General features: G+C 41.0%; 2 protein-coding genes across 2 annotated transcripts in view; one reads left to right on the plus strand and one right to left on the minus strand.

The window, feature by feature from the left end:
- LOC133622280 (uncharacterized) overlaps positions 1-13,558 on the minus strand; it is a 112,856-nt gene extending 99,298 nt beyond the window's left edge. Inside the window, exon 1 of the mRNA XM_061984831.2 lies at positions 13,486-13,558. The gene's annotated coding sequence lies outside the window, so the exon portion shown is untranslated. The remainder of the gene's footprint in view (positions 1-13,485) is intronic.
- The window catches only part of slc6a14 (solute carrier family 6 member 14), a 156,220-nt gene that overhangs the window by 124,667 nt on the left and 4,396 nt on the right, over positions 1-27,157 (plus strand). The window lies entirely within an intron of this gene.

Genomic DNA, 27,157 nt, shown 5'->3' on the forward strand with positions numbered 1-27,157 from the left:
CATTTCTACATCATTCTGAACCGTATTCCACAGAAAGCCATTCCATAGGAGCCTGTTCTATAGAACTACTCTTTAGAACTTTCTTCTATAGCACTATTCTTTAGAGGAGATCTATAGAACCATTCTTTAGAACCCTGTTCTATAGAACCATTCTTTAGAACCCTGTTCTATAGAACCATTCTTTAGAACCCTGTTCTATAGAACCATTCTTTAGAATCCTGTTCTATAGAACTTCGGTCCTAAAGTTCATTAGAAATTCTATAGAGATATTCTTTAGAAATTCTATAGAACTTCGGTCCTAAAGTTCATTAGAAATTCTATAGAGATATTCTTTAGAAATTCTATAGAACATTTTTTGCAGGGATGAAGCATATGAACATTTTTTAAACAAGTTCATAATACTTTATGACAAACATTGTCCATGGAAACAAATCAGTAGTAAGCAGAGAAAGAATAATCAACCATGGATGACAAAAGGATTAAACAATGCTTGTAAGAAGAAGAATACACTATATAGAAAATTCATAGCACAAAGAACTACAGAGGCAGAAATTAAGTACAAAAACTATAAAAACAAGTTAGCAAACATACTACGATCATGTAGAAAAGAATATTACAGTGAATTATTGGACAGGAACAAAAATAATATGAGAGCAACACGGGGCATCCTCAATAGCATAATTAAAAATGGCACTAAGAGGGACTACCCCCAATACTTCTTAGAAGGAAATAAAAAGAATGACAACATAAAGGAAGTTGTTGAAATCTTCAATAATTACTTTGTAAATATTGGACCAAAATTGGAAGAAAGCATTCCAGACCCATTTTCAATTGAGGACTATAATGATACCAAAGAGCGAAATCCTTACTCCATGTTCCTCAGTAATGTGACACAGGATGAAATAGTTACAATTGTGAAAAAAATGTAAATCTAAGACTTCAACTGATTGTAACGGAATTGATATGGAAACGATAAAAAAAGGTTATAGAAGATATCTCAGGACCATTAATGTATATTAGTAACCTATCATTTCAAACAGGTAAATTTCCAAACAAAATGAAAATAGCTAAAGTTGCACCAATTTATAAGACTGGAGACAAACACCAATTTACAAATTATAGACCTGTTTCCTTACTTCCACAATTTTCTAAAATCATTGAAAAACTGTTTAACAGATTAGAGAGTTTCACAAACAAAAATAAAATACTCGAAGAGAACCAGTATGGATACAGAGCTAATGTTTCAGCTTCAATGGCTTTAATTGAAATTACAGAATACATTACCAATGCAATAAATAGTAAAAAAAATGTGCGGCAGCAGTGTTTATGGATCTAACTAAAGCATTTGACACAATTAATCACAATATTTGAATCAACAAACTAGAACGATACGGCATCAGAGGGTTAGTCTTAAACTGGATAAGAAGTTATCTAACAAACAGGAAACAATACGTGAAGCTAGGCAAACACACATCTACAACGCTAAATATATCCTGTGGCGTACCTCAGGGATCAATACTAGGACCTAAATTATTCAATCTCTATATAAATGACATTTGTAAAGTTACAAAAGATTTAAAGTTAGTATTATTTGCGGATGATACAACAGCGTTTTGTTCAGGAGAGAACACACAGAAGATAATACAAATAATAACAGAAGAAATTAATAAATTAAAAAGATGGTTTGACAAAAACAGACTAACGTTGAATCTCAGTAAAACTAAAATAATGTTATTTGGTAACAGTAGAAGAGAAAGTCAAACACAAATACAAATAGACGGAATAAAAATTGAAAGAGTAAATGAAACCAAATTTCTAGGTATAATGATTAATGATAAATTGAACTGATAATCTCATGTAAAAAATATACAACATAAAGTAGCAAGAAACACGTCAATAATGAATAAAGCAAAACATGTTCTAGACCAAAAATCACTTCATATCCTCTACTGCTCACTAGTGTTACCATATCTGAGTTATTGTGTAGAAATATGGGGAAATAACTACAAAAGTACACTTCATTCATTAACGGTGTTACAAAAAAATCAGTTAGAATAATACATAATGTTGGATATAGAGAACATACAAATCCTTTATTTATTGAATCAAAAATACTGAAATTCCACGACATTGTCAAGACTTGGACTTTGGAGTGGTTGTTTTCCCGAGATGCAAGTAAACTTGGACCGGACATGGCGTGAAAGTAATGACATATTTTATTTTAAACACTAACAGACTACAAAAAAGTAAGCAAACAAAAGGTGCGCACAATGGCGGAGAACAAACTTGACTAATGAAACAAAACTTGCACAAATGCAGAAACTATGAACAATAAACAAAAACTTACTTGGCATGGAACTATGAAACAAGCAGTGTGAACTGAGCATGAAACCGTAAAAATGGCATGAAGCACAGTGATGTCGCCAGAATGACAGCCTGGCAACTGGAAGCTTAAATAATAGTGACATGATTAGTGACAGCAAGTGCGTGACTCAAAATGTGAAAACGCGAGACAGGTGCGTGACATGAGGATGTGAACCAGGTGAAACTAATGGTTGCTATGGTGACAAAGCAAGGGAGTGAAAACAGCAACTAAAAAGTGTCCAAAAACCAAGCAAAACATAACTAAACAAAACATGATCACAGACATGACAGAGCTCCCTCCTTACGGACAGATCCCAGATGTCCAAAGACACAAAAAAAAACAATAATCAAGAGTCATGGGAGGGCGGGAGGGGGACTTGGCGGTGGGTCGCCAGACCACGTGTCCCCGAATCCACTGGGGCAGAATTAGGTGGCAGCGACGCGTAGACCGCCGCTGTACCTGACGCGGTGGGCGAACCGGGAAGGGCCACATCCTTGGCCGACGAGGAGGTGGGGGCGTTGTCGTCGTCCTGGCAGGCGGCGAAGCTTGGCGTGATGGGTCGTGGCGTGGCGAAGCTTGGCGTGACTTGTTAGGCGGCGAAGCTTGGCGTAGCGCGTCAGGCGGCGAAGCTTGGCATGGCGGGTCTTGGCATGGAGGGTCTTGGCATGGCGGGTCTTGGCATGGCGGGTCTTGACATGGAGGGTCTTGGCATGGAGGGTCTTGGCGTCGTGGAGCTGCGACTGGCGGCACTTGGCGTCGTGGAGCTGCGACTGGCGGCACTTGGCGTCGTGGAGCTGCGACTGGCGGCACTTGGCGTCGTGGAGCTGCGACTGGCGGCACTTGGCGTCGTGGAGCTGCGACTGGCGGCACTTGGCGTGGAGCTGCGACTGGAGGAACTTGCCGTAGAGCTGCTACTGGAGGAACTTGGCGTGGAGCTGCTACTGGAGGAACTTGGCGTGGAGCTGCTACTGAAGGAGGTAGAGCTTGGTGTGGTGCTGCTAGGCATGTTGCTAGCCTTGGAGCAGGGCGTGGAGCTAGCCGTGGCGTAGGTGCTAGCCTTGGTGCTGGTGCTAGCCTTGGCGCAGGGTGTAGAGCTAGCCGTGGCGTAGGTGCTAGCCTTGGCGCTGGTGCTAGCCGTGGTGCAGCTAGCCGTGGTGCAGGTCGTGGTGCTAGCCTTGGAGCAGCTAGCCGTGGTGCTAGCCGTGGTGCAGGTGGAGGTGGCCTAGCTGGGGGTTGCGGCTTGGCAGGCCGAAAGACTGGTGGTGGTGGCCGGACCGGAGGTTGCGGCTTAGCAGGCCGAAAGACTGGTGGTGGTGGCCGGACCGGAGGTTGAGGCTTAGCAGGCCGAAAGACCGGTGACGGCGGCCGGGCTGGCGGCTGTGGCTTGGCAGGCCGAAGAACTGGTGGTGGCGGCCGTGCTAGAGGCTGTGGCTTGGCATGACGCTGAGCGATCCCACCTGAACAGCTCCCAGCCCTAGCCCCCCCCCCCCCTCAAGAAGCGGATACCAGACGCGCTCCCCGCGGTCTGGAACCGTCTTTTGGGGTGGGTGGAGGGAGGTCAGGAGGGGGGCAGAATCCTCCCCTTTAAATTGTCCAAAAAGTATTTTTTTTTCTACCTAGGATCGAGTGGGCGAAAAAAAAGAATAATTTTGTGACGTGGGCGGGGCTTGAGTCCTGGGGGGCGGGGCATGAAATTCAAATGGCTGTGACTGACTTGCTATGATTTTTAGAAACATGTCCTGATACTGATGGATCTTGGTCTTAAAGTTTTTTCTTGGGGCCGGGTGATCGAAAGAAAAAGAATTCAGAAAAAAAAAATCCTGATCTGTGATGTCATCCTTGAGCTGCGGGGCTGGCAGCAGCCTGCTTCTGCCCGGAGTGGGAGGAGCCTACGGGAGCGCCGCGTGCTGTCCGCTCGCCTTCCCTGACGTCCTTGGTCTGGAGCGGCGCTTCCGGGACTGCGGTGACGCAGCGCCGTCCTCGGACCAAATGGAGCTAATTGGAATTAGCTTGCCATTTGGCCCCCACGTCAGGTCTCGCAACGCCATGGCTCCTAGCGACTCCCACTTTCCTTCCTCGTCCAAATTCCTTGCAGGAAAGCGATTCGCTGGCGACATAATGTCAAGATTTGGACTTTGGAGTGGTTGTTTTCCCGAGATGCAAGTGAACTTGGACCGGACATGGCGTGAAGGTAATGACATCTTTTATTTTAAACACTAACAGACTACAAAAAGGAAGCAAACAAAAGATGCGCACAATGGTGGAGAACAAACTTGACTAATGAAACCAAACTTGCACAAATGCAGAAACTATGAACAATAAACAAAAACTTACTTGGCATGGAACTATGAAACAAGCAGCGTGAACTGAGCATGAAACCGTAAACATGGCATGAAGCAGAGTGATTTCGCCAGAAAGACAGCCTGGCAACTGGAAGCTTAAATAATAGTGACATGATTAGTGACAGCAGGTGCGTGACTCAAAATGTGAAAACGTGAGACAGGTGCGTTACATGAGGATGTGAACCAGGTGAAACTAATGGTTGCTATGGTGACAAAGCAAAGGAGTGAAAACAGGAACTAAAAAGTGTCCAAAAACCAAGCAAAACATAACTAAACAAAACATGATCACAGACATGACAGACATCGTGAATTTTCAAACAGCTAAAATTATACATAAAGCAAACTATAACCTGCTACCCATGAATATACAACAATTCTTCTCAAAAAAAGAGGAGAAATATAATCTGAGCAAAAAATGTAATTTAACATTTGTATGCACGTACAACACTTAAAACCTTCAGTATATCAGCATGTGGAATTAAATTATGGAATGGATTAAGCAAAGCAATCAAACAATGTACTAATATGATCCACTTCAAGAAACTCTTCAAACCTAAAGTGTTTACAAAGTACAAAGAAGAAGAACCATGATAAACATTCTGGATTTATTCCATCCATCCATTCTTTCTTTCTTTCATTTTTTCATTCTCAAAACAATCTTACTATCTCATTATAAGTAATAAGACTTACTTCACCAATTATTATTTATTTATTTATTTTTATTGTGGATTACTTATGGAGTATATTGTGAATAAATTAAGAACAGGAAGTGAACAAAAGTTTTAGCAACTGTTATGTAAAAGAAAAGGGGTAGGATTAAATAAGCTCTGCTTCTTCCTACTCCTTTTCGAACATGTTGAAAAAAGAAACTGGAAATTGTGATGTATCATGTGTATGCTTGCATGTTCGAAATAAACTCAAACTCAACTCAACTCAACTACTGAAACACTCTTATAAACAGTACTGAAACACTCTTACAAACACTACTGAAACACTCTTATAAACAGTACTGAAGCACTCTTATAAACACTACTGAAACACTCTTACATACACTACTGAAACACTCTTATAAACAGTACTGAAACATCCTTATAAACACTATTGAAACACTCTCATAAACACTACTGAAACCCTCTTATAAACACTACTGAAATGTTTTTGTCTCACACACACACCTGGAATTATTTTTCACTAGTATGTATAAACGGATTTCACCTGTGCGTGTGTGTGTGTGGGTGCTTTTTACACGTGCGTGTGAGAGACAACAATTTCAGTAGTATGTGTGCAAAGATTTCAGTTATGTGTATGAGCGCATCTTACCACTGTGTATGGGAGCATTTTACCAGTGTGTGTAAGAGCATCTTACTAGTGTGTATGAGAGATGTTGCATTCCGGTTCCGGTTACCAATAATCCCCGCCCCTTTTCAGACAAGTTTTTTTTTTTTTTTTTTTTTAAAGCCAAGTTGTGGACAAAATGTCTGCCGACAAGTCGCTTAACCGAGGCGGGAGCTCTACTTCATAATTTGAGGGCTTCAGCTGAGAATATAAGAACACTTTCAATGCAGCAAGGATCGGGCTGCCGCCATGGGTCGCCCCTGCAGGACGCGGCACCTGAGCGGCCACACAGCGGTGCCTTTCTCGTCCCAACAGCCAAGCAGCCTGGAGCAAATGTTACTTTGCAAGTTTGCACCGCACACATGCAACGTTTCAGCTCATGGACATCGGGACAAGAGGAGGAAAAGGTAATTAGACATTATTTATTTCTAAATTATTGTTGAATTCCACGAAATGTAAGGCGACAAGGCATTGTAGTGCGCTACAATGGTAACATGTCGAAATGTGAGTCATGTCGTGGTACGTCAGTAGCTGATCAAATACTAATGATAATGGATTACATTTATTTAGCGCTTTTCTATCGACTAGATAAGGGGTCCCCAAACTACGGCCCACTAAAGTCCAACATCCGGCCCACTGGAAACATTTTTTGTTTTGTATTATTATTTTCAATCTGTCTTTTCTAATCCATTTTTTGGTGTGCCCTAGCCGCTCAGGCAAATCATATTGTCTAAAAATGCATTTGCCCGTATGACTTATATTGTCTTAGCTGTTTTCATGTGATCTGATTGTTACATTCTTATTTCAGAGTCACCACACAGCTGCATGACCATTTCAACAAGGACGGAATAAACAACCTCTGGATTCATTGAACTTCTCTGCACACAAATATATTAATTAGAATATTCAATACATTTCACATAGAAACATTGTGAATATTATTTTCAACAGTGTGTTGAAAACAACCTTTTTTGGTTCAGAAAGGTTCCTTATGTCTTATTATTCATATACTTTCAATACTTGTCGGTGTGTAATTCCAGACATAGATGTAAACGTTAATGAGAAAACAATTAACATTTTTCAACAAGTGAACCCACTTGAAAATAATGGCAACTATGGAATAGCATACCTGCCAACAACTCCGGTTTTCCCGTAATTAGTACGGTTTTCATCAACCTATTCCGGGTTACGGTTGCAGTGATAAAAAATAAGTTTTTTCATTAATTTAAAAAAAAAATTTTTTTTTAAGTTTTATTCACGAAATCGCGTAACAACAATGACAATCGACACTGCTTCCCGTAACTTCCTATCGAGCCATTCCGAATGCCATGCGCGAGGCTATTTATAGCACTGCTGCCAAGCACGAGGCCATTGTTTCCAAACGAGCGAACGATCATGGAATCAGCCGGAGAAAAATCGCATACGAGTCTTAAACCGAAAAGAAAACTGCAGTCATTCCGTGAAGAATATTCAAAAGCCTATCCGGGAATAATTATCCGTTCCAAAAAGGGTGAAAACTACGCGAATTGCACCTTGTGCAGACAAGATTTTTCGATCGGACACGGAGGAATTAGCGATGTAAAAGACCACGTTGAGACAAAAAAACACAAGTCTAATGCCGTTGCTAGCGATACAAGTGGAAAACTTTCAACGTTTTTCGTCGCCCAAACAGATTCTTTGGATGTGATAAATGCCAAAGTTTTATTTACGGAGGCAATAATTGAGCAAACAAAAAGGTAATGACACCAATGTTATCTATTGGAATTGTTTAGTACTGTTATACTGTTAAAAGTGTTTATACTATTTATGCTTTCAAGTCCAAGTTGAAGAAATCTTGTTAAATGTTGACAGCATAACTACCAAAATACAGAAGTATGTCCTTAATATTTTTGCAGTGCTATTTCTGTTGAAAAGTTAAAATGATTACATTAGAGATGTGATGTTCCACTTTTCAAGTGTCTGATGGCTTAAATTAATTTTCATTAATTTTTCATATTTTGAATTCTTTTGAAAGGCTTACAAAAAAACTACATTTGAATTGTAATTCCATGCTATTGACAGGACTATTAATTTTAATGAAGTTAGCTTACCATGTTTACAGTATGATAATTGTGATAGAAATGTGAATTTTAGGCACAGAATATTTTTTACAATTGAACAAGGCAGTAGATTATACAAGCTTGGACAGAAAGTTAATAATGACACCAATTTTTTTTTTTACGGAATTGTTTAGTACTGTTTTACCATTTGTTTACTGTAAAAAGTGTTTATACTGTTTATACTTTCAATTAACAAATTGAAGTCTTGTGAAAGGTTGACAGGATAACTGGCATTAACTGTCAAAATAATTTCAAACTATTGAAGTTAGCTTACAGAATAAACATGTCAATCAACCCATATGATTTTTGCTGTAATATTTTTGTTTTGAAAAGTCACTGTGACTGATAGAAAAGTGATGGTTTTAGCAACATTTTAACCTGTCTGAATGCTAATAATCATTTTGCGTCGGGGGCCCCCCTGAACCCCCCACCAGGACTTTGTCCTGGACCTTCCGGGGCCTGCGGCCCATGGACCCTGGCTACTAGGTTTTTCTGATTTCAAAAGTTGGCAGGTATGGAATAGACATTTTCACTTCAATTCTGCACTTAATTCAGTGAACAATATGGGAATTATAAGGTTTGTTTAAAAAAAATTATTCACTTGTGCAGTGTATTCTGCGAATTAACATTTTGTTGAAACATTTTGTAAAAAATAAATAAATAAGGAACCTGTTATACAGACCTGTATGAAGTTGCCCTGGGGATAGGTTGATTGGCAACACTAAATTGGCCCTAGTGTGTGAATGTTGTCTATCTGTGTTGGCCCTGTGTTGAGATGGTGACTTGTCCAGGGTGTACCCTGCCTTCCGCCCGGATGCAGCTGAGATAGGCTCCAGCACCTCCCGCGACCCCAAAAAAGGGACAAGCGATAGAAAATGGATGGATGGATGTATACATTTATTTTGACGACACATTTTATATTCTTGCCAATCTGTCTTTTAACATATACTTGTTTGGACAGCTAAAATGTAAACAAATAAGCTGAACATATGCCCTGTATGACACCTGGCTTAAGTTTATCGTACAAACCCCTTACTATTGCAAATATTAAAACAACACTGCCATTGGTTTGTGCTGTAAAAAAAAAACTGTGCTGTTAAGTTTGTTGTTATTCCAAAATAGATTTTCTGACTGGTGATGTCATCCAGCCCCCCCACCTCCTCAAAATCTTCCCAAACTTGTCCCAATTGTTTGTGCTGAATATTTTTTGGGTCCAAAATTATAGTTTAAGTTAGTGTGTTAATATTTACACCTAGCCCCTAACCTAAATACAATAATCATAAAACAAAAGCATTGTGTATCACAAACGTTTGGGGACATTTTGACAAAGTGTGTGTGATGGTGGGGGCTGGATGACATTACTAGTCAGAACATGTATTTTAAAATAACTTAAAAACCTCAACGGTAGAAACATAAATGTTCACAGCCCAAACGTATTGCAGTGTTATTTTGATATTTGCAATAATAATGTGGGCAACTTCGTACAGGTCTGTATAACAGGTTCCTTATTTATTTATTTTTTTACAAAATGTTAATTCGCAGAATACACTGCACAAGTGAAGAAAACATTTTAACAAACCTTCTAATTCCCATATTGTTCACTGAATTAAGTGCAGAACTGAAGTGAAAATGTCTATTCCATAGTTGCCATCATTTTCAAGTGGGTTCACTTGTTGAAAAATGTTAATTGTTTTCTCATTAATGTTTACATCTATGTCTGTAATTACACACCGACAAGTATTGAAAGTATATGAATAATAAGACATAAGGAACCTTTCTGAGCCAAAAAAAAAGTTGTTTTCAACACACTGTTGAAAATAATATTCACAATGTTTCTATGTGAAATTTATTGAATATTCTAATTAATATATTTGTGTGCAGAGAAGTTCCATTAATCCAGAGGTTGTTTATTCCGTCCTTGTTGAAATGGTCATGCAGCTGTGTGGTGACTCTGAAATAAGAATGTAACAATCAGATCACATGAAAACAGCTAAGACAATATAAGTCATACAGGAAAATGCATTTTTAGACAATATGATTTGCCTGAGCGGCTAGGGGACACCAAAAAATGTATTAGAAAAGACAGATTGAAAACAATAATACAAAATAAAAAATGTTTCCAGCGGGCCGGATGTTGGACTTTACCGGGCCGTAGTTTGGGGACCCCTTATCTAGTCGATAGAAAAGCGCTAAATAAATGTAATCCATTATCATTAGTATTTTATCAGCTACTGACATACCACGACATGACTCACATTTCGACATGTTACCATTGTAGCGCACTACAATGCCATGTCTCCTTACATTTCGTGGAATTCAACAATAATTTAGAAATAAATAATGTCTAATTACCTTTTCCTCTTCTTGCCCCGATGTCCATGAGCTGAAACGTTGCATGTGTGCGGTGCAAACTTGCAAGGTAACATTTGCTCCAGGCTGCTTGGCTGTCGGGACGAGAAAGGCACCGTTGTGTGGCAGCTCAGGTGCCGCGTCCTGCAGGGGCGACCCATGGCGGCAGCCCGATCCTTGTTGCATTGAAAGTGTTCTTATATTCTCCACTGAAGCCCTCAAATTATGAAGTAGAGCTCCCGCCTCGGTTAAGCTACTTGTCGGCAGACATTTTGTCCACAACTTGGCTTTAAAAAAAAAAAAAAAAAAAAACTTATTGGTAACCGGAACCGGAATGCAACATCGCTCATACACACTAGTAAGATGCTCTTACACACACTGGTAAAATGCTCCCATACACAGTGGTAAGATGCGCTCATACACATAACTGAAATCTTTGCACACATACTACTGAAATTGTTGTCTCTCACACGCACGTGTAAAAAGCACACACACACACACACACAGGTGAAATCCGTTTATACATACTAGTGAAAAATAATTCCAGGTGTGTGTGTGTCATACTTGCCAACCCTCCCGGATTTTCCGGGAGACTCTCGAAATTCAGCGCCTCTCCCGAAAACCTCCCGGGACAAATTTTCTCCCGAAATTCAGGCGGAACTGGAGGCCACGCCCCCTCCAGCTCCATGCAGACCTGAGTGACGTGTCGACAGCCTGTTTTCACGTCCGCTTTCCCACAATATAAACGTTATAACTGTAGAATGATCGAGGGTGAGTTCTTGGTTTCTTATGTGGGTTTATTGTTAGGCAGTTTCATTAACATCCTCCCAGCGCGGTAACAACACACAACTACAGCAGTCACGTTTTCGTCTACCGTAAAGCAGTTTGTCTGCCGTAAACAGCAATGTTGTGACACTCTTAAACAGGACAATACTGCCATCTACTGTACATGCATATGTGACAATAACATCTAGGGCTTTTAGAGAGTGCAATGCACAACTGCGCACACAACAAGGAGACGAAGCAGAATGCATCATCAGAGAGGGTGTTCAGCATGGGTAGAAAAATAGTGACAGAGAATAGAACAAAGATGGACAATTCAACCCTTAACTCAACAATGAGTAGATGAGTGTTATGTGTGTGTATATGTGTAAATAAATGAACACTGAAATTCAAGTATTTCTCTTATTTATATATATATATATATATATATATATATATATATATATATATATATATATATATATATATATATATATATATATATATATATATATATATAGCTAGAAGTCACTGAAAGTCAAGTATTTCTTATATATATATATATATATATATGAAATACTTGACTAATTCTAGTTGTAAATATACTCCTGCCCTCTTAACCACGCCCCCCCCCACACACACACACACCCCACACCCCACCTCCCGAAATTGGAGGTCTCAAGGTTGGCAAGTATGGTGTGTGTGTGCGTGAGAAAAAAACATTTCAGTAGTGTTTATAAGAGGGTTTCAGTAGTGTATGTAAGAATGTTTCAGTAGTTTTTATAAGTGTTTCAGTAGTGTTTATAAGAGTGTTTCAGTAGTGTTTATGAGAGTGTTTCAGTAGTGTATGTAAGAATGTTTCAGTAGTGTTTATAAGAGTGTTTCAGTAGTGTATGTAAGAGTGTTTCAGTAGTGTTTATAAGAGTGTTTCAGTAGTGTTTGTAAGAGTGTTTCAGTAGTGTATTTAAGAGCATTTCAGTAGTGTTTATAAGAGCGTTTCAGTAGTGTTTATAAGAGCATTTCTAACGGCCCCTCATAAAGTTGTGTTAACTCTTACAAGCCTTGGAAAAAATAAGTCTGTAAGTAAACTGTTTAACTTGTTTATGTAACTCAATATGAAGGTGGAAAGTAAGTAAATTTGATAGTAAGATGTGTATTGAAAAACGATTTTTGTGCACTATTTTAATGGATGTTTTGAGGACTTAAAATGGCTGCTGGTCGTATAATTCCACCATCGAAATAGTTTCAACACTCAGCAGTGTTTGTTTGATGATAATGCTGTGTATTTGTGTAAAGCTAATGTTTACATATTGTGTATTACATTTCAGTATGTTAATTGAATCATATAGCTTATACATTGTCATTGTGTGTATTTCTCATTTTACAAAATAAATAAAAGTCCAGTGCAAGACAAAGCAAGATCAACAACAATAAAGAGCCTAGATGGATTCATCTGCTTTGGAACTTTATTAGAACGTCTTGGATTGTTTGTTAGCTGTCTGCCAAGCTGTATAACCTCAACACATATAGTGAGGGCAGAACAATATATATAATTTGTTATTCTCAGGGGGACACATTAGCAGCACTAGCATGGCTATATTTGAGTTACAGTGCTAACATGCTGTACAGTCACAAAGTTAGCTTCTCCGCCAAAGAAAAACAAAACCGTTGACCAGAAAGCTCTCACATCTGTTGATGACTGACGGACAGGAGGCGGAGCTTCAGGCTTTTGTTTTAAGATGTGTAGCTAAGCCAGATTTTTTTCCCCCAAACCTCTATGAAGCGTAGGACGCCTACATGGAGCGTGTAAGGTCCATGAAGAAGAACCTTAATGACATCTTGAAATGCAAAAACGTTGAGGTTAGAATGTTTCTTCTCTCCAAAGTGGAGACAAGAAGTCAGACATTTGTGGCTCAAAACAACTGCAAGGACGTTTGAATATCTTTCAAAAGCCAAGGGGATCTTTCACATCGTGTGCTGGTATAAACTACACTCCAACACATCCACAAGTCCTAAACAATAAACACTTTCAAATGAGTGGGAGGGAGCAGCACAGGTGTACCTAATAGAGTGACCCGCCACACCACAGGACAGGAAGTGAAAACACGTTTAGACTGAAAACAAAGACGAAGCTGAGAATGAAGCGTCAGAATGATAGGAAGTATTATCAGAGAGATAGGAAGTATTATTAGAGAGGTAGGAAGTATCCGAGTGAGCCCACTTTCTTTCTCACCAATAAAAAGCACAACTCCTTGCTGTTGCCATGACGACCTCCTCTCGCTCCCTTCCTTTCAGTCCAGCTACCACTTATCCTTGCAGCAGGACATGTGTATGTGTGTGTGTGTGTGTGTGTGTGTGTGTGTGTGTGTGTGTGTGTGTGAGAGAGAGAGAGAGCTTTTGTGTTGGCTCCAGCGTGAATCCGGCAATTGAAGGGGAAAGCCATTAGAGAGCCAAGTTGGACTTTTGCACACGCACACACACACGTACACGCACGACAAAGATCAGCCCTTAAGCATAAAAAAGCTTTGTACTTCTCCCTTACTTGACTGTCAGAATTTGCTCCTCCTCCTTCCAGTGCACTCAGGTGCTGCACGTGTTCTTTCCTCCAGATGCCAGCGTGCTGCGTGGTTTTCAGGCTAATTCTGCCAAGAAGACAACAGTAGAATGTGAAACACCATCAGGTCTCACAGCCACACTCCACTGAAAGCAAGCATGCATGCAATAATAATATTAATAATAACAATAATAATAATATTAACTATTAATTAATTAATTATCAGCCTTCCTGGTAAGGTCTATTCAGGTGTACTGGAGAGGAGGCTACGCCACATAGTCGAACCTCGGATTCAGGAGGAACAGTGTGGTTTTCGTCCTGGTCGTGGAACTGTGGACCAGCTCTATACTCTCGGCAGGGTCCTTGAGGGTGCATGGGAGTTTGCCCAACCAGTCTACGTGTGCTTTGTGGACTTGGAGAAGGCATTTGACCGTGTCCCTCGGGAGGTCCTGTGGGGAGTGCTCAGAGAGTATGGGGTATCGGACTGTCTGATTGTGGCTGTCCGCTCCCTGTCCGCATTGCCGGCAGTAAGTCGGACACGTTTCCAGTGAGGGTTGGACTCCGCCAAGGCTGCCCTTTGTCACCGATTCTGTTCATAATTTTTATGGACAGAATTTCTAGGCGCAGTCAAGGCGTTGAGGGGATCCAGTTTGGTGGCTGCAGGATTATGTCTCTGCTTTTTGCAGATGATGTGGTCCTGATGGCTTCAACTGGCCAGGATCTTCAGCTCTCACTGGATCGGTTCGCAGCCGAGTGTGAAGCGACTGGGATGAGAATCAGCACCTCCAAGTCCGAGTCCATGGTTCTCGCCCGGAAAAGGGTGGAGTGCCATCTCCGGGTTGGGGAGGAGACCCTGCCCCAAGTGGAGGAGTTCAAGTACCTAGGAGTCTTGTTCACGAGTGAGGGAAAAGTGGATCGTGAGATCGACAGGCGGATCGGTGCGGCATCTTCAGTAATGCGGACGCTGTATCAATTTGTTGTGGTGAAGAAGGAGCTGAGCCGGAAGGCAAAGCTCTCAATTTATCGGTCGATCTATGTTCCCATCCTCACCTATGTTCATGAGCTTTGGGCGGCCGAAATGAGTTTCCTCCACCGGGTGGCGGGGCTCTCCCTTAGAGATAGGGTGAGAAGCTCTGCCATCCGGGGGGAGCTCAAAGTAAAGCCACTGCTCCTCCACATTGAGAGGAGCCAGATGAGGTGGTTCGGGCATCTGGTCAGGATGCCACCCGAACGCCTCCCTAGGGAGGTGTTTAGGGTACGTCCAACCGGTAGGAGGCCACGGGGAAGACCCAAAACACGTTGGGAAGACTATGTCTCCCGGCTGGCCTGGGAACGCCTCGGGATCCCCCGGGAAGAGCTGGACGAAGTGGCTGGGGAGAGGAAAGTCTGGGCTTCCCTGCTTAGGCTCCTGCCCCCGCGACCCAACCTCGGATAAGCTGAAGAAGATGGATGGATGGATGGATGGATAATATTAACAACAACAATAATAATACTGGCAATAATAATAATATTACAATTAGTAATAATAATAATAATCATAACAATAATAATGATGATGATAATAACAATAATAATAATAATAGTGGACTTACAATAGAATATGGACAATACCTACAATAGATCACACAAAGATGCTTTCTTCTTGCGTGTTTCTAAGGGGGATAATAATAATAATAACAACAATAATAATAATAATTATAATAACAATTATTATTATAATAGTGGACTTATAATAGAACATGGACAATAGATCACACAAAGATGCTTTCTTCTCGTGTGTTTCTAAGGGGGATCATAATAATAATAACAATAATAATAATGATGATAATAATAATAACAATATTAATAGTGGACTTATTATAGAACATAGACAATACCTGCAATAGATCACACAAATATGCTTTCTTCTAGTGTGTTTCTGAGGGTGATAGTAACAATAATAATAATAACAATACTAATAATAATAGAACATGGACAATAAATCACACAAAGATGTGTTCTTCTCGTGTGTTTCTAAGGGGGATGATAATAATAATAGTAATAGAAGAAGAAGGACAACAGAAGAAGACGAAGAATAGTGGACTTATAATAGAACATAGACAATACCTGCAATAGATCACACAAAGATGCTTTCTTCTAGTGTGTTTCTAAGGGAGATAATAACAATAATAATAATAATAATAACAATAATAATAAAACATGGACAATAGATCACACAAAGATGCTTTCTTCTAGTGTGTTTCTAAGGGAGATAATAACAATATTAATAATAGTAACGATAATAATAAAACATGGACAATAAATCACACAAAGATGCGTTCTTCTCGTGTGTTTCTAAGGGGTATAATAATAATAATATCAATAATAACATTAATATAAATAATAATAATAATAGACTTATAATAGAACATGGACAACAACTTCAATAGACCACACAAATATGCTTTCTCCTCGTGTGTTTCTAAGGGGATAATAACAATAACAACAATAATAATAATTATAATAACAATAATAATTATTATTATTATAATAGTGGACTTATAATAGAACATGGACAATAGACTACACAAGGATGCTTTCTTCTCGTGTGTTTCTAAGGGGGACAATAATAACAACAATAATAATAATGATGATGATAATAATAATAACAATAATAATAGTGGACTTATAATAGAACATAGACAATACCTGCAATATATCACACAAAGATGCTTTCTTCTAGTGTGTTTCTAAGAGGGATAATAACAACAATAATAATAATAATAATAATAATGATGATAATAATAATAGAACATGGACAATAAATCACACAAAGATGTGTTCTTCTCGTGTGTTTCTAAGGGGAATAATAATTATAGTAATAGAAGAAGAAGGACAAAGAAGAAGAAGAAGACGAAGAAGAAGACTAGTGGACTTATAATAGAACATAGACAATGCCTGCAATAGATCACACAAATATGATTTCTTCTAGTGTGTTTCTAATGGGGATAATAACAATAATAATAATAACAATAATAATAATAATAATAAAACATGGACAATAAATCACACAAAGATGCGTTCTTCTCGTGTGTTTCTAAGAGGGATAATAACAACAATAATAATAATAATAATAATACTGATAATAATAATAGAACATGGACAATAAATCACACAAAGATGTGTTCTTCTCGTGTGTTTCTAAGGGGAATAATAATTATAGTAATAGAAGAAGAAGGACAAAGAAGAAGAAGAAGACAAAGAAGAAGACTAGTGGACTTATAATAGAACATAGACAATACCTGCAATAGATCACACAAATATGATTTCTTCTAGTGTGTTTCTAATGGGGATAATAACAATAATAATAATAACAATAATAATAATAATACAACATGGACAATAAATCACACAAAGATGCGTTCTTCTCGTGTGTTTCTAAGGGGGATAATAATAATAGTAATAGAAGAAGAAGGACAAAGTGTGACGACCGGGGCGCATGGTGATGCGGGGTTCGTTCTCCCAGGAATGCAGACCGGCGTCAGACACAGTGTGCAGGTAGGAAAAATTATTTATTTAAGGAATAAATTATACTGGAACAAACAAAAACGTGCTCATAGCACTTAAGGCAGAAACAAAAGGAGCTAGCGTGGGAGCGAGAAGGTAAGCAGAGCCTTTAGCGTGGGAGCTAGAAGGTTTAGTGCAGGAAACAAAAGTCGTCATCTGTTGTATGGAAACAAACTAGGAAGCAAGACAGAATGACAGGGAAGGCAGGCTTAAATAATAATGTCAGTGATGACCAACAGGTGCGCGTCGGGAACACACACGGCAGGTGAAAACAATAAGCAGCCATGGCAACAAACTCAGGTGTACAAAACAGGCACTCAAGGAGTCCAAAACTAACAAAAAACACAAGTACCTTGAAAACGTAAACAAAAATATGATACGGGCAGCGGATCATAACACAAAGAAGAAGAAGAATAGTGGACTGATAATAGAACATGGACAATAGATCACAAATATGTGTGTTTCTAAACAAACCACATGCTGCATTTCCATACTTCATCATTTAATTAGCGCTCTAAGTGCTGAATAAAAAATGCATGGCCGCCAGCACATTTCTCAGCTGCCTGCATCATTGGAGCCGACGAGGACTCCGAAGCGTCGGAAGACGTTTGATGATGTTTACCGCACGCATCAAATGAAACATTCATTTCATTTGTCTTTGGCTTTTACTGCAACAATGACATAAAAGGGAAATTGCCTCTTTACTGCGTCTGCAAGCTTTATCGCCTTTTTTACTGTAGCGCTCGTTTCCAATTAAATGTTTGCGTCTATTCCCATATGCACGTCCAATAATGTTGGCGTTGACTTCGGTAAGCGTCCTCGCACATTGACACTTTCTGGTAATGAGAAGGTCACATGTCACGGTCGCTAGCAGCAGCTTTACACAAAAGATACATTTTATTTTGTACCCACTCCCCCAGCCATGTTTAGTAGTTGTTTTTGTTGTTTGTTTGTTTTGCTAAGACCGTATCTGCTATATAATTGTTCCTCGATCTTCCCCACCACACGACATGGCAGATGATGTAGCGAGACGAGGACTCATCGTGGTTTGTTGTCGGATCAAGGAGAAGACCACGCGGGGGAGAGAAAGTAAGGAAGCCCGGCCAGAAATTTCCGGTACAATACGCTGGCTAAGGTTGAAATGCCATCGAGTCTTTCTCTTATACGGGTGGACGACAATTGATCTTCGAATGAATCGCAATTCTTATGTGTAACGGTATATATATATATATATATATATATATATATATATATATATATATATATATATATATATATATATATATATATATATATATATATATATATATATATATATATATATATGTCTTAATAAGGTATTCCAAAAAATAGTGCTCGATACCGTAGTAGAGCGCAATATATGTATGTGTGGGAAAAAAATCACAAGACTCATGAAACAGGCCTGTAGAGATGAAATAGTCTTGTGATTTTTTTCCCACACATGCATATACAGGTAAAAGCCAGTAAATTAGAATATTTTGAAAAACTTGATTTATTTCAGTAATTGCATTCAAAAGGTGTAACTTGTACATTATATTTATTCATTGCACACAGACTGATGCATTCAAATGTTTATTTCATTTAATTTTGATGATTTGAAGTGGCAACAAATGAAAATCCAAAATTTCGTGTGTCACAAAATTAGAATATTACTTAAGGCTAATACAAAAAAGGGATTTTTAGAAATGTTGGCCAACTGAAAAGTATGAAAATGAAAAATATGAGCATGTACAATACTCAATACTTGGTTGGAGCTCCTTTTGCCTCAATTACTGCGTTAATGCGGCGTGGCATGGAGTCGATGAGTTTCTGGCACTGCTCAGGTGTTATGAGAGCCCAGGTTGCTCTGATAGTGGCCTTCAACTCTTCTGCGTTTTTGGGTCTGGCATTCTGCATCTTCCTTTTCACAATACCCCACAGATTTTCTATGGGGCTAAGGTCAGGGGAGTTGGCGGGCCAATTTAGAACAGAAATACCATGGTCCGTAAACCAGGCACGGGTAGATTTTGCGCTGTGTGCAGGCGCCAAGTCCTGTTGGAACTTGAAATCTCCATCTCCATAGAGCAGGTCAGCAGCAGGAAGCATAAAGTGCTCTAAAACTTGCTGGTAGACGGCTGCGTTGACCCTGGATCTCAGGAAACAGAGTGGACCGACACCAGCAGATGACATGGCACCCCAAACCATCACTGATGGTGGAAACTTTACACTAGACTTCAGGCAACGTGGATCCTGTGCCTCTCCTGTCTTCCTCCAGACTCTGGGACCTCGATTTCCAAAGGAAATGCAAAATTTGCATGGTTGGGTGATGGTTTGGGGTGCCATGTCATCTGCTGGTGTCGGTCCACTTTGTTTCCTGAGATCCAGGGTCAATGCAGCCGTCTACCAGCAAGTTTTAGAGCAATTCATGCTTCCTGCTGCTGACCTGCTCTATGGAGATGGAGATTTCAAGTTCCAACAGGACTTGGCGCCTGCACACAGCGCAAAATCTACCCGTGCCTGGTTTACGGACCATGGTATTTCTGTTCTAAATTGGCCCGCCAACTCCCCTGACCTTAGCCCCATAGAAAATCTGTGGGGTATTGTGAAAAGGAAGATGCAGAATGCCAGACCCAAAAACGCAGAAGAGTTGAAGGCCACTATCAGAGCAACCTGGGCTCTCATAACACCTGAGCAGTGCCAGAAACTCATCGACTCCATGCCACGCCGCATTAACGCAGTAATTGAGGCAAAAGGAGCTCCAACCAAGTATTGAGTATTGTACATGCTCATATTTTTCATTTTCATACTTTTCAGTTGGCCAACATTTCTAAAAATCCCTTTTTTGTATTAGCCTTAAGTAATATTCTAATTTTGTGACACACGAAATTTTGGATTTTCATTTGTTGCCACTTCAAATCATCAAAATTAAATGAAATAAACATTTGAATGCATCAGTCTGTGTGCAATGAATAAATATAATGTACAAGTTACACCTTTTGAATGCAATTACTGAAATAAATCAAGTTTTTCAAAATATTCTAATTTACTGGCTTTTACCTGTATATATATATACATATATATATATATATATATATATATATATATATATATATATATATATGTATGTGTGGGGAAAAAAATCACAAGACTATTTCAGAGATGAAATAGTCTTGTGATTTTTTTTCCCACACATACATATATTGCGCTCTACTACGGTATCGAGCACTATTTTTTGGATAACCTTATTAAGACATATATATATATATATATATATATATATATATATATATATATATATATATATATATATATATATATATATATATATATATGTATATTTTTTTTTTTTTTTTTTTTTTCATCTGACATTACATGGACAAAGATAAGAGTTTCTGGAGGAAAGTTCTGTGGTCAGATGAAACAAAAATTTAGCTGTTTGGCCACAATACCCAGCAATATGTTTGGAGGAGAAAAGGTGAGGCCTTTAACCCCAGGAACACCACACCTACCGTCAAGCATGGTGGTGGTAGTATTATGCTCTGGGCCTGTTTTGCTGCCAATGGAAGTGGTGCTTTACAGAGAGTAAACGGAACAATGAAAAAGGAGGATTACCTCCAAATTCTTCAGGACAACCTAAAATCATCAGCCCGGAGGTTGGGTCTTGGGCGCAGTTGGGTGTTCTATCAGGACAATGACCCCAAACACACGTCAAAAGAGGTAAAGGAATGGCTAAATCAGGCTAGAATTAAGGTTTTAGAATGGCCTTCCCAAAGTCCTGACTTAAACGTGTGGACAATGCTGAAGAAACAAGTCAATGTCAGAAAACCAACACATTTAGCTGAACTGCACCAATTTTGTCAAGAGGAGTGGTCAAAAATTCAAGCAGAAGCTTGTGGATGGCTACCAAAAGCGCCTTATTGCAGTGAAACTTGCCAAGGGACATCTAAGCAAATATTAACATTGCTGTATGTATACTTTTGACCCAGCAGATTTGCTCACATTTTCAATAGACCCATAATAAATTCATAAAAGAACCAAACTTCATGAATGTTTTTTGTGACCAACAAGTATGTGCTCCAATCATTCTATCACAAAAAAATTAAGAGTTGTAGAAATGATTGAAAACTCAAGACAGCCATGACATTATGTCCTTCACAAGTGTACGTAAACTTTTGACCACGACTGTATGTATACATATATACGCACATATATATACATATATACACACATTATTGATTCACATCCGAATCAAGATTCTTATAAATCAGTCCATCATTTTAAAAAATCGATTAAAGAAAAAACAAAAAACACACACATACATATATATATATATATATATATATATATATATATATATATGTATGTTTGTTGTTTTAAAAAATCGATTAAAGAAAAAACAAAAAACACACACATATATATATATATATATATATATATATATATATATCCATCCATTTCCTACCGCTTATTCCCGTTGGGGTCGCGGGGGGCGCTGGAGCCTATCTCAGCTACAATCGGGCGGAAGGCGGGGTACACCCTGGATATATATATATAAATATATATATATATATATATATATATATATATATATATATATATATATATATATATATATATATATATATATATATATATATATATATATATATATATGTATGTTTTTTGTTTTTTCTTTAATCGATTTTTTAAAATGATGGACTGATTTGTAAGAATCTTGATTCGGATGTGAATCAATAATGTGTGTATATATGTATATATATATATGTGTGGATAATTCTATATATATATGTGTGTGTATATATATATATATATATGTGTGTGTATATATATATATATATATATATATATATATATATATATATATATATATATATATATATATATATATATATATACACATGTATATATATATACACACACATATATATATATAGAATTATATATGTGTATATATATATATATACACACATATATATATATACACATATATATATATATATATATTTTCCGGTCACTCGGTGTGGCTTCATTGTTATCACGCCTGTACCAAGTAAGTTTTGTAGTTCCATGTCATAGCATCTGTTTAAGTGATTAGCCTCTCGCGTTTTAGGCACGCCTGTGTCACCGCCTGCTGCCACCTTGTGGTTTGTATGCTCAGTTTTCCCTTGGTGCAGCAGACCTGGCTCTTACTTTTTGTCTTCCTCAGAGTTCCTGTGTCTTCCTGTGGGTGGAGCTGCAAGACGTGCACAGCTGTGTCTAATCTCACCAGCACTACTTAAGCTGCACCTGGCCAGCTGGATGGCACTCGGCTATTCCACTTCTTGACTCTGATCGTATGAAGACTCCTATGCTCCTTGTATTTTTGCTACATTCCATCTTGGCTATTTCCAGTGCCATCCAGCTTGGTATGTACGTTGATAGTTTGCACGTCTTGCAACTTTGACCCAAAGTTTAGTTAGTTTGTATATTAGCTTTTGTTCTTTTTGTCACGGTGCTCTTTTTGTGTTCTCTTTTTTCGCATCGTCGCTTTTTGTTATATTCTATTTTTGGATCATTGTTGTGATCGCTTCTTTTGTTAAGTAAAGAACTATTTACTCACAAATCCATCTGCATCCTTGGGTTCAACTGTTCCACATCTAATTGAATTGTGACAGCCTGCCTTTCTTTTTGTTGTGTTGCCTGTACTGTTGGTAGTTTGGATTATTTATGTTTAATAAACCAAAGCCTACCTTCACGCTGTCGTCCGGAGCCGTCCATTGTTGCATTAAGAGAACGAACCGCAGCAAGCTGCACCCTCCACGTGACATAATGAAGCCACCATCCTGTTCTCTCGCACCTGGCCACGAGGAAATGGAGACGCGCTGCCAAAAGCGGAAGCCAGCCAGAAAGGCTTTGTTTCGCCATCAGGATGCGTCATTCCCCCAAACTCCTCCTCCGGACAGCAAGACTCCACGGGCAACCCAGTCTTCCTCGCCGCCATTGTTTGGTAATTCCATCACACATTTTGCCAAGAAGTTCACCGATTGGGCTGTCAGTCAGCTGGAGACTCGCGCGGATGACGTCACCTCGTCCACTGGTGATGACGTCAGAGATGAAGATTTTTTTTTTTAATTCAGTTAACTCTTTCTGTCAGCCGCCTCCAAAACACTTAATTCCTAAAATAAGATATTATCAGGACATTTTTTCACAAGTTAGATTTTGTCAACCTCAGTCACCTCCGCCCCCAGTGACTCTGACTCCGCCCCTAAGGACTCTAGCCCCGCCCACGTCAAAGACTTTCCCCTCTGTTCTCCCACACAATCTCAGGGGGGGAGAAAGACATTTGGGACAATTTAAAGGGGATGATTCTACCCCCCTCCTGACCTCCCGCCACCCGCCCTTAAAGACTGTTCCGGAGCGCGTCTGGTATCCGCCCCTTGAGGGGGGGGGGGGGGGTGGGGGGGGTGGGGAGCTGTGCTGGTGGGGTGGCTCAGCTGTGCCCAGCCAGGCAGAAACCTCCATCCCAACCGCCGCCACCAGTCTTTCGGCCTGCCAAGCCGCAACCTCTGGCCCGTCCACCACCACCAGTCCATTGGCATGCCAAGCCGCAACCCCAGCTAGACCACCTCCGCCATGCTCATGGCTAGCCTCAGCCAAGGTGGGCCTGCAGACGCCACCATCATCTCCGGTGGGCTTGCAGACGCCACCATCATCTCCGGTGGGCTTGCAGACGCCACCATCATCTCCGGTGGGTTTGCAAACGCCACTAGCACCAGTTCCTGTTCCTGCTCCTCGGCTAGCATCTGCTCAAGTTCCTGCTCCTCGGCTAGCATCTGCTCCAGTTCCTGCTCCTCGGCTAGCATCTGCTCCAGTTCCTGCTCCTCGGCTAGCATCTGCTCCTGTTCCTGCTCCTCGGTTAGCATCTGCTCCAGTTCCTGCTCCTCGGCTAGCATCTGCTCCAGTTCCTGCTCCTCGGCTAGCATCTGCTCCAGTTCCTGCACCTCGGCTGACACCTGTTCCTGTACCTGCACCTCGGCTGACACCTGTTCCTGTACCTGCACCTCGGCTGACACCAGTTCCTGTACCTGCACCACGGCTGACACCAGTTCCTGTACCTGCACCACGCCAAGCTTCGCCTCCTGTACCTGCACCACGCCAAGCTTCGCCTCCAGTACCTGCACCATGCCAAGCTTCGCCTCCTGTACCTGCACCATGCCAAGCTTTGCCTCCTGCTAAACCCACGCCTGACTCGTCTGCTGCCGCGTCCACGCCTGACTCGTCGTCTGCTTCCAAGCCTGCCACGATGACGCCGACGCACCCACCTCCCCGTCGACCACGGATGTGGCCGCTCCCTGGTCATCCGCCTCGCCAAGTGCGTCCACCTCCCCGTCGGCCATGGATGTGGCCATTCCCGGGTCGCCCGCCTCGCCTGCTGCAGCGGCGTTCCACTCGCCGCCGCCACTTGACTTGTCCTCGGTGGATTCGGGTACACTTGGCCTGGCGACCCACCGCCAAGTCCTCCCTCCGCCCTCCCGTGACTTTTGACCCTGCTTGTGTTTTGTTTTTGTTTTATGGACATCTAGAATCTGTCCTTAAGGGGGGGGTCTCTGTCATGATCCGTGGTCGGACCATGATTTTGTGTTATCGGTTTGTTTTGGACTCTTTTAGTTCCTGGTTATGCACTTCCTGAGTTTAGTCACCATGGTTACTTATGATTTTCACCTGCCTTTTCGCGCACATGTTGCTCATCAGAGACTCTATTTAGTTCTGCCTTTTCCGGTCACTCGGTGTGGCTTCATTGTTTGTATCACGCCTGTACCAAGTAAGATTTGTAGTTCCATGTCAAAGCATCTGTCTAAGTGATTAGCCTCTCGCGTTTTAGGCATGCCTGCCTTTCTTTTTGTTGTGTTGCCTGTACTGTTGGTAGTTTGGATTATTTATGTTTAATAAACCAAAGCCTACCTTCACGCTGTCGTCCGGAGCCGTCCATTGTTGCATTGAGAGAACGAACCGCACCCTCCACATGATATATATATATATATATATATATATATATATATATATATATATATATATATATATATATATATATATATATATATATATATATGTATAGTGTGTGTGTTTGTAAAAACAGGGTGTGTGTGATGCGTTAGTGCAGTAGCACTGCGTAGAGGTGCTTGTAGTTAGCGCATGTTGCATTTTGCATGTTGCATGCTGCTTCTGCCTGCTACTGTCTGCTTTCAGCTACTGCCACCGGCTAGCCCTCCTTACGGGGGGTGAAAAGAGGAGCCGAGCGCATAAGCCTCCTCTTGCCGGTACACAGCCTCTCCACCACTAAGACTCCTACAGTGCCTCCTTGCGGCCACACACGGTAACTGGGACCTCGCGGTCTCAGGCTAAACTGTAGGGGATCTCGGAGCAGCAGTGGGCCCCAGAGGCGAGGTGTGCAGGCCCATCGGTGTGTGGACACGCCCTGGCATCCGCCAACCACTGCCCCACCTATGGGTCAAATAGTCGTCATCCCCCCTGGGTGTCATTGCTGACCCCTTGCCGGCAGCTCCTGCAGCCAAGCCGATGCCTTTCCTCTGGGCCACATCGACACGGCCGAGAGGGGGATCTTGATGACTGGGCAACCCAGGATCTCCATATTTTCTGCCTAGGCATGCGCCACGGAGAGGTCACTCCAGCCTCCCCCCTAAAGGGAGGAAACAACACGGAAACTGGCAGTCCTAAGTTCCACCTAATTGGCGCCAGCTACGACGGTGGGAGGAAGAACTCCCCCAGGCGCAACCCATCGTCACTACTGACGGACGGATGCCTATGATGATATATATATATATATATATATATATATATATATATATATATATATACATATATAAAAACATATATACATATTTAAAAATATATATATATAAAAATATATATACATATATATAAATATATATATTTTATATGTTTTTTGTTTTTTCTTTAATCTTCAAACTCCTCTCTGAGCTGCCACCTTAACGTGGTAGAGGAGTTTGCGTGTCCCAATGATCCTAGGAGCTATGTTGTCCGGGGGATTTATGCCCCCTGGTAGGGTCTCCCAAGACAAACTGGTCCTAGGTGAGGGATCAGACAAAGAGCAGCTCGAAGACCTCCATGAAAAATAAAAATCAAGGACCCAGATTTACCTCGCCCGGACACGGGTCACCGGGGTCCCCCTCTGGAGCCAGGCCCGGAGGTGGGGCACGATGGCGAGCGCCTGGTGGCCGGGCCTGTCCCCATGGGGCCCGGCCGGGCACAGCCCGAAGAGGCAACGTGGGTCCCCCCTCCAATGGGCTCACCACCCATAGCAGGGGTCATAGAGGTCGGGTGCGATGTGAGCTGGGCGGCAGCCGAAGGCAGGGCACTTGGCGGTCTGATCCTCGGCTACAGAAGCTAGCTCTTGGGACGTGGAACGTCACCTCGCTGGGGGGTAAGGAGCCTGAGCTAGTGCGCGAGGTGGAGAAGTTCCGGCTAGATATAGTCGGACTCACTTCGACGCACAGCAAGGGCTCTGGAACCAGTTCTCTCGAGAGGGGCTGGACTCTCTTCCACTCTGGCGTTGCCGGCAGTGAGAGGCGACGGGATGGGGTGGTAATTCTTGTTTCCCCTCGGCTCAGAGCCTGCACGTTGGAGTTCAACCCGGTGGACAAGAGGGTAGCTTCCCTCCACCTTCGGGTGGGGGAACAGGTCCTGACTGTGGTTTGCGCTTACGCGCCAAACCGCAGCTCAGAGTACCCACCCTTTTTGGATTCACTCGAGGGAGTACTTGAGAGTGCTCCCCCGGGTGATTCCC

This window comes from Nerophis lumbriciformis, linkage group LG23 (assembly GCF_033978685.3).
Source record: "Nerophis lumbriciformis linkage group LG23, RoL_Nlum_v2.1, whole genome shotgun sequence".
Taxonomy (NCBI): Eukaryota; Metazoa; Chordata; class Actinopteri; order Syngnathiformes; family Syngnathidae; genus Nerophis; species Nerophis lumbriciformis.